The sequence below is a fragment of the Cyrtonyx montezumae genome, unplaced genomic scaffold (genome assembly GCF_038088225.1).
Source record: "Cyrtonyx montezumae isolate F1298 unplaced genomic scaffold, pur_monq_1.0 scaffold_15, whole genome shotgun sequence".
Lineage (NCBI taxonomy): Eukaryota > Metazoa > Chordata > Aves > Galliformes > Odontophoridae > Cyrtonyx > Cyrtonyx montezumae.
The window spans coordinates 5,686,708-5,695,313 of NW_027071881.1; positions in this window are offsets into that span (position 1 = coordinate 5,686,708).

Below are 8,606 nucleotides of genomic sequence, written 5' to 3' on the forward strand. Positions count from 1 at the left end.
AGTTGTGAAACTCCATCCTTGGAAATACCCAGGATTCAACCAGACAAGGGCTGAGCAATCTGAACTAAATCGACCCTGCTTTGAAGCATGGTTGCACCAGAGACTCCCACAGGTCCTTCCCCATCAAAATTATTCAGAGATTCTGTTATTTTGCTCCTCAGTGGTCTAAGCTACCCAGCTGCCCATCAGGCATACAGAGCCCTGCACAGACCTTTCTGTCCTGTGCTCTGCCATTCCCAAGCATCAGCAACAAAAAAATTGGTCATCCACTCGACCCAACTCTTAGCAGCTAATGGAAAAGATGGGTTTCTGTCTGCAAGACTCAACACAGATAGTCACAATCTGCACAAGGCATATTGTCACCCATTTCTCCTTTACACCATGCTCTCAACAGGCCTCTCTCATCAAATGTTCCATGGTATGCGACTCTACAGTCAGCTGGGAGCTTGACAAATGGCTGCAAATTCAATGCAGGTTTATCCAGTGTAGGAAGCACTGCACACACACACAAGATGCCCACGTTGCATTTGCAGTTCATAGGTCTCAAACTTGGTGTGATGTTACGAGCCCATCAGCTGAACATTCAGATGCACACATCTGCACAGAGCTCAATCCAAACTCAAGCCATGCTTATCACAGGAATGTGATCAACGGAAATATAATCCCTCTTGCACTGTCTTCTGTAAACAGGGGACTGCAGCACCAGCTCAAACACTTCAGAAATTCAGGTGTCACACTGATGTCAGTTGACATGACTGGTTTGTTAGCACGTGGAGGTGAATGGAGGTGGCAGACAACAACTCACTTCCCTCAACACGGAGATATCACTTCTTTTATTTTCTTTAAGCGAGGAAGGCTTCTATACTCACCATAGGATAAAAGAAGAAAGCAGGAAGAAATCGGATTTCCCTTCTCTAAAAAGGCTCCTTGGCCCTTTTTAGTGCACTAATGTCAGATCAGACAGGACTGCAGGACCCCAGGCAGCACAAAGCACTGCAGAATGAACCCTGCTCTGCTCACCTGCTCAGAACCAATGGTACAAGCTGCTCAGCTGTGGGAATCCATTTAAAGTAGTCCCACGTGGCAGACATCAGCCAAACTCTGCAGCACCAAAAGGCAGGTTCTCTAAGCACTGAACAAACCGAGCTACAGACTCGCTCACAAGTCTCATGGCTGGCACTATTTGGAGCCAGCTCTGCTTGATGTTGTTCTTTTATGAAACTATCTAAAGAAAAAAGCTAAAAAGCTTTGAAGTAAAGCAAGTAAAGTAACTCAAGGCCATGCGTGGCCACTACTCAGTCGGAAGCTATTTAAAACCCAAGGAACGTAGCAGATGTTGTCAGTGGTTCAGTGTAGCACTGCTCTCTAATTAGCTCCGACCCAAGGCCCAGCATTGATCCTGTGCTGGCATCCATCAGGGGAAGAAGGAGCCAACGCTTCCAAGGACTTGCATGAAGCTCATGGAACACCTTCTGAGAGCCTGAGGACACATTTCAAAGGCAGGTTTAGCACTGGTCAGCTTTAGAGCGTTGAAAGAAAGTCGTAGTATTGCAAAGCCCTGCTCAGTGCAGTAGCACGGGTAAGATCAAAGGTAATCTAAGCTACATTTCCCAGACCAAGCCACATCAGCCATCACCAGAGCACGGCAGCAAGCCTTGAGCACGGAGTTTTCCACATCTAATTAGAGATGTTGTCTGGCAGCTCTAATTCTTCAGGAGGATAATGGCAATCCTCCATTATCATTCCTCAGATCAGCCTAGTTATAGCCAAACAACACAGAGGCCTATAACATTCACATTACAATTTTAAGTTATGCATTAACACAGAGTTATTTTCACATCTGTGACCTCACCTTTGCCATCGTCTCTACGCTTTCTAACAATCCTTCTCAGAACATATCTTACAGCTGAAAATGGCACACGAGAGGAAAATATGCGGGTATGTTCAGAAGGACATTTTTACACTTTTTTTTTTAATGCAGAACCTTTCATTTACATATTAATGTATTGGGAAGACCTTTACTCGAAACAGGTTTTTTCTGCCGCCAAACTACTGCCCAACTCTTGTGGGTTAGGATTGAATTAGGAGGAAAAAATATGTATTTGGAAAGCAGAGATGACAGGCATAATTTTTATTCGTTAAGATTTTGATCCCAGACTTTTAAAGTGAAAAAATCAGGCTCTTCCTTTCCAGCAACAGAAAGCCCAGCCCTTGTCTGCACATTCTGCTGAGGATGGCTAGCTAGCTCTGCATCACTAATACAGGCAACTACAGGCAGAGAGGTATGAATCAAGTTTTCCAGGCCTCACCAGTTAGAAATGACTCATACTAACCCTGGATCAGAGCTCTGGGATTGCTCTGCTCGTTGCTGATAAGTAGCTGATTCCCTGCATACAATTTCACATTCAAAGCAAGGGGACTGGAAGCCTTTCCTGCCAGCCCTGCTCCAGCAGGCTCACAGAGCAGTGCGTGACTCGCTGTGCTACCCGCAAGCAGAGGCTCTCCTGAAAAAAAGCCTGGCCCCATGGAGCTGGCATCAAGCAAACCACAGTCCTTTCCTGTGCTGCACAGATTCCACCACACAATATAAATCTGAAGGTAAGAGATTCTGGTTTTCGTTATGCAAAAAGAAATGTGGATCGTATCTACGTTATCCCAAAACCAAAAGCTGTTGAGTTCATTTATAAATGCTTATATATATATATATATATATATATATGTATTTTTTAATAGTCATTATTTCTGCCTTGCAAAAGAATTGCAGAATAACACACATTCCATAATTAGAAACTACTTGGCAAAGACACCATGGGAAACAAACCACCCTAAACAGGCCAGGAATTCGAGAGCCTCCTTGTTGCAGGTCTGAGGAAAGTCTTTTGCAAAATACAGACACGTCTTCAACCCATCACGTGTGTCCTGCTGTCCACACCACACTCATCGAAACCTGACCGTAACGCCTTGCATTTCCAAGATGCCCTATAGCAAGGCCTGGAGGTTCTGAAGGACATCTGGCCCACTGCTTAGGAAAAGCAGCCAGCAAAGGACAAACATCTGACCACACGACTGAATAACTCGACGCCCTGCCAAAGATGCAATGTTAAATGTTGTAACGGGCTCGATAACGAGGCAGAACGTCTCTCCCACACCACTTGCTCTGCCAACAGCCACCTGGTATCTTACCCCACTTTTTCCTTACGTTGATGCAATTCACTCTCCAGTGTATGGAGAGCAGTGAGGTGTCCCCCAGACAAGAAGTCTGCAACAGAAACCTGGACACAGGATATCAGACCCAAGAGATGCAGCATTCCTGGTCCGTTCTGAAACTGCAGACGTAGGAAGGTTTCACCAAAAGCCCGTGGTACTCACGACAGAGGTGGCTCAAGGCTGCACAGTTCCTTCACCTTATGGAGAACTTCATGACATCACCTTCTCTGAGTCCTCGGATTCTGTGTGAATGTGTTTGCACAGTAATAGACAAAAGCTTAAAAATATGATAGGTGTGGCCAAAAGGGTTCAAAACCCAAAAGACAAAGAACATTTAAATTAATATGTTGGATTCTAATTTATGCTTTGTAATGCCCAAAACTGTCAATACTGGTTTTGTTTGTTTCAAGGAAGCTTCAACAGTGAGAACACTGAACTCCACTTCTTCCCAAGCTCAGTCTTTCACAAATAAAAAAGAATAATACAAAATGCTGCGACGTCACAGAAAATGAAGATGCTGTCCTTGGACTCCTATGCTTTGTCTGTAAGTGCTGTTCACTACATTGATAACTCTGACAACAGCTGTGTTTGAATAACAGCAGATTAAAAGCACCTACACAGCACTCATATTTAGTTATGGCTCCCGCACACACACAATAATTCTGGCTCTACGATGTGAGTGAAAACAGAAACTGGGTTAATGTAACAAATTAAGATCATTTTTCCTTCTTGTTGCTCTCTGCTGAACCAAAGAAACAGGAATGGATGACTGCCTTTGACAGCCACCATCAGAACAAAGCCCTGCTTTATAAATACCAGATGCCCTTACCACGATGCCAGCTGTCTCGTGCATGTGGCCACTCTCACTCAGCCTCCCTCACACACTGCCCCGTGCGTGGCTCTGTTGGTCGCTTTACACGACCGCAGGGCACTCGACTCCTCAACTGATCTTACAAACATAGCCTACCCTTTCTGAATCCAGCAGTAATTGTCGAACTAACTTCAACAGCAAAGAGGTTAAAAACAACAGTTAATGCAGTTTGATTGCTTTGCCCTCACTTTGATGCAATCATTTTAAGCAGCTCCCCTGCAGAGCCCGTGGCAGGAACAAGAAGAGCCGTTCTGACAGAGCTGTTAATGCAAACAGCCTGACTCAGTTCAGCTGATGTGCATTCCTCTCAACTGACTTTCTAAACAGTCACTCCCAGTGGCAGGACCTACATCTTCCTTTTAAGGGGAAAAAATGTTTTCACAGGAAAAATTAAGTCTTCAAAGCCTTTGAATATCCCTGTGCTTCACGAACCAATCTCTCCTTTAAAAATATACTCACACTGCACACAAATCAATCACATCTCCCTCCTTAACAGAAAATTGTTCCTTTTTAACTGCAGCCATTAGATTTTTGCAGATACCCTGCAGATCCAGGTGGAGCATCCTATCCTACTATTTTTCATACAAGTAAACGAGGAAAAAGCAAAACAAAACAATTTTCCAAAGTGTTAGGAAGACTTTGAGAGACATAAACATGGCTGAGAAAGAGCAAGCACAACTTACAGGCTGCAGGCAACGTTTTACAGCTCACATTGGTGACTGACAGTTCCTATTCCTTCACATTTCTCTTTCTGCATTTCTGGGAAGAGGCTTAGTGTTAGGAAGGGATTCAGACTGGAAAGCATGTCATAATAAAAACTTCTTGTTCTACTGACACTAGATAAGGAAAGAGTGAACAGTGGTGCTCTGCCTGCATGTTAGATGAAGGAAACAGGATTTCCCTCTGCTACTCCCTGAACAAGGTCCCAAGGAAATGTTTCTAATAATAGGAAATTACTATATAAGGCCAGATCAGCACTAAACTGTTTTCAGTCTGGAGAAGAAGAACTGAGGAGGGACACAGCAGGCAGAGCCGAGCTCTTCTGACACCAGCAGCACACAGTAACCTCAGGCTGCTCTCTAAGGAGATGGGCAATATTTAACCTTCTCTCCTGAACAGAAAGGAGCCTCTCCCACACCCTGAAAAAGAAAATGAAATGTACGAATTACAGCTGCTAGCTCTCTTTCTTCCTGGGAGCAAAAGGACAGACAGAAGAGACTTATAAAATAACACCTGCAAAGCAGGGTTGAGCACATCAGTGATACACGAAGAGCAGAAAACAACACAGCCTGTCCTAACACACCACGTGCCTGCAGTAATGCAGCAGAGAAGCTGACAGCTTTCTGGATCCATGGAGCACAACAGTTTGCTGCTCCGTTTCATGAACTGGACAGCTCTCTTAGTCATTTTATTTTAAACTGCAAGGATGTTGGGCACCTGTAGAAGGAGCCATTTAATTTTCAAAGCATTCCTGTATTAACTGTACACAATAACATCTTGCAGGCCAACAGTTTCAGAAGCAAACAGTTGCACCTCACTATAACAAGCGACGTACATCTCAGCAACTGCCAGACTCACTGCTGCCCACAGCTTTAAGTGCAGCACCAACACGTGCTCCTTACTGTCACTTGAACAGATGCCAAACCTGCAAGCCCAGTTAAAAAACAGATATATTTTTTCTTTTTATGCAAATGAAAGGGAGTTCCTACAACAAAGCTTTAGCCAAACGCTGGATAAAGTGACAGAACAGGAATGCTTCCCTGTGCTCTGCGAGTGGTGTATCTCCATCTCTTTTGTCTTCAGATTTTCTCAGCTCCCCATGCAGAGAAGCTTGCTGAGCAAACACAGTCTGACAGTCCCATAGGTGTCATGGAAATGAGTACAATATAAGTTCCTAGGCATGTTCATCACCTGGACTTCTTTTCTGACTGGAATAGATATTTGTGACAAAACACACGAAGAATTTTGTGTCTGTAGTCCTGCTACCTCCTGCCTACCTCTCTCCTCTCTACAAATAGAGCTCCTGCAGCTACACAGCTTCTAGGAGAACCTCACATCAAATCAGCAAAGTGCAGCTGACAGACTTAAAATAAGAAAGCCAGGCTGCCCTTACAGAGGGCTCCTTGCTGAGGCAGTAAAAGAGAGAATTTGGACAGCAGGAGCTTCACAGTCCCATTGAGAAGGAGCTGAGATATACAGTTCCTGTTGCTGTTCTGGAGGATTGCTGCAGTGTAACCAGGCTCTCAGCTATATTCTTCACCAGCTGCCCATAGCCTGCCCTTGTCGCTACACATCCAGAAAAGAGTGTGCACTCAAAGGTGTGTTAAGCTTTCCTAGGCATACAACAATGCCATCCCAAGGTGGCATTTCATACTTGATATATGTTTAAGGACATCTTGGTCGCTGAAGATTTTAAAATTGACCTTTAGTTTTTTTGTCTCATTAAATACTCCACATTCTTGCCTGCATGGCAGGGTGCATCTATGCCTGTATAAAGACCTAACTTTAAGACTGACCCAAACACTGCTGTTTTCTCTCCTTATTTTTGGTACTAAGTTCTAAGGTACAGTCAGTAACTTGTTTGTTCAATTTCAAAAGGTCTGTTTTAGGAGAAGTGAGATATTTGTTTTGGCTCTCAAGTTAGAATGAGCACAGGTATGAGACCAGGAGTCTGACGTAGAGACCAACAGTCTCTGCCTCTTGGGACAGCTTGTCACCAACAGTTGTAAAGTTCTTCTCCAAATAGAGGATTGTTTGTTTAAAAATGCTGACATCAAAACTGTAAGTTTACGCTGTTTCATTTTCTGAAATCCAGAGACTGATGTTATGTGTGTCAACATGTACTGATTTAGAGAAACTCAAATAGCAGATCTTCTGTTATCTCAGGCTGCTCTACAGGAAACAACCCAACTGTCCTCTACTCAATCTTTTTTTAATTGACAATTTTAATCCATGCAGTTTTGCATCAAAACAAACCACACCTAAAACCAGACCACCTGATGCTATGAAAAACGCTTTAAGGAGGAAACATCTCCCTCCAAAACAGCCGAATGAAACTGCTTCTTATAGTTAACACAAAGTTTTCCTTCTTAGTGAACCCTGAATAAAGCTAATATTGAGTTCCTAGTCAGATCTCAAAGCAGTTCCACATATGGAGACTGGAACTCAAGTAATATCTAGAATACATCAGGTAAATGTAAGTTTCTAATACCACAAAAAAGCTGAATGCTGAAGCTTTCTGAAAAGCATGGAAGAGAGGATGACATATGGAATATACTTCCTGAGATGGTTTGTTTTTACAAAATAGCTTGTAGATGGAGAGCACCTCCACTCCCCACTCCTAAGTGTAATTTAGGAAGCTTACAGTAGTGTCACAATTTATATGTCATGTGTTTCAAGTTATCAAGTTAAGGGAAATGTTGATGTAAACACTTTCATATTGGTACAACAGTATCTATCAAAGGTTCATGTCATGTCATGTCCACAGTTCCCCTGAGGGAAATAAAATCACAAGGTACCAATTTGCAAGTGTTCTTGTGACATTTCATTCTGACACCAGATACAAGTGACACCTGGGAGAAACAACACAACATTCTTATTTTCCTTCTGGGCGGGACTCTTAGCAATCCTGCAAGCAAACTGAGAACTACCAGGTGGAGCCAAGTTCCATGAGCCCAGAAAAAGGACACACTGAATGGTTTAGACGTTTGGACAAGCAGAGTAGTTTTAATTTGATGATTTTTAATCCTAGAGTTTACAGTCACAATTTGTACTTCCACCACTTTTTTTTTTTTTCTCTGTCCCAAACTGACTTTGTTTGGCAGTTATTTTGGGACAACAAAAAGTTTAAGCGAGGTCCAATAAAACTGTAAGGAACACATATGGCACAGAACTTCCTTCATTCCCTTCTTTGCAAGGGAGCAAAAAGCATTTTGCATTTATTTCGATGGCATAAGACTCCCAAGAAAAGTTTAAGGAAAGAGTCTGGAATAAAACCAGATAACGAACCCCAACCAGGAGCACATCCATGGATCTGCAGATTCTAGTTCACGCTAAAAGAAGCGGCCTAAGCCGTTTCCAAAAGCGGACGCAAGAAAAGCAGACACACAGTGCAAACTGCCTATCTGGCAACGTGTCAGCCTTGAGGCCTGGCAGCCAGCAGGAGCACGTGGGCTCGCAGCTGGCTTATGTCTGCACTGCTTCCCTTTACCCTGTCTCTTCTGCTGCTTCTGGAAAGGAGAGTAAAAGCCACCAGATGAAGGGTATTGTCTGAGGTAATCTTCTGACCAGTCTGACGGGACCATGAAGTTTCCACTGAAATCTTTTAAGGTTTTTATGAATTGCGTTCACTTTTATTCTAAACGAGGTATATCTTCAGTCAACAGTAAACAGCAGATTATGAGTTACCATCATCTCGGCAAAGACACGCCAGGGTGCCTGAAAAACACAGACATCATCTCAGAAGGGCATCCCACATCCATCCATTAGCTCGTGTTCCTCAAATAGCCCAGCACACAGTTTTCCCACA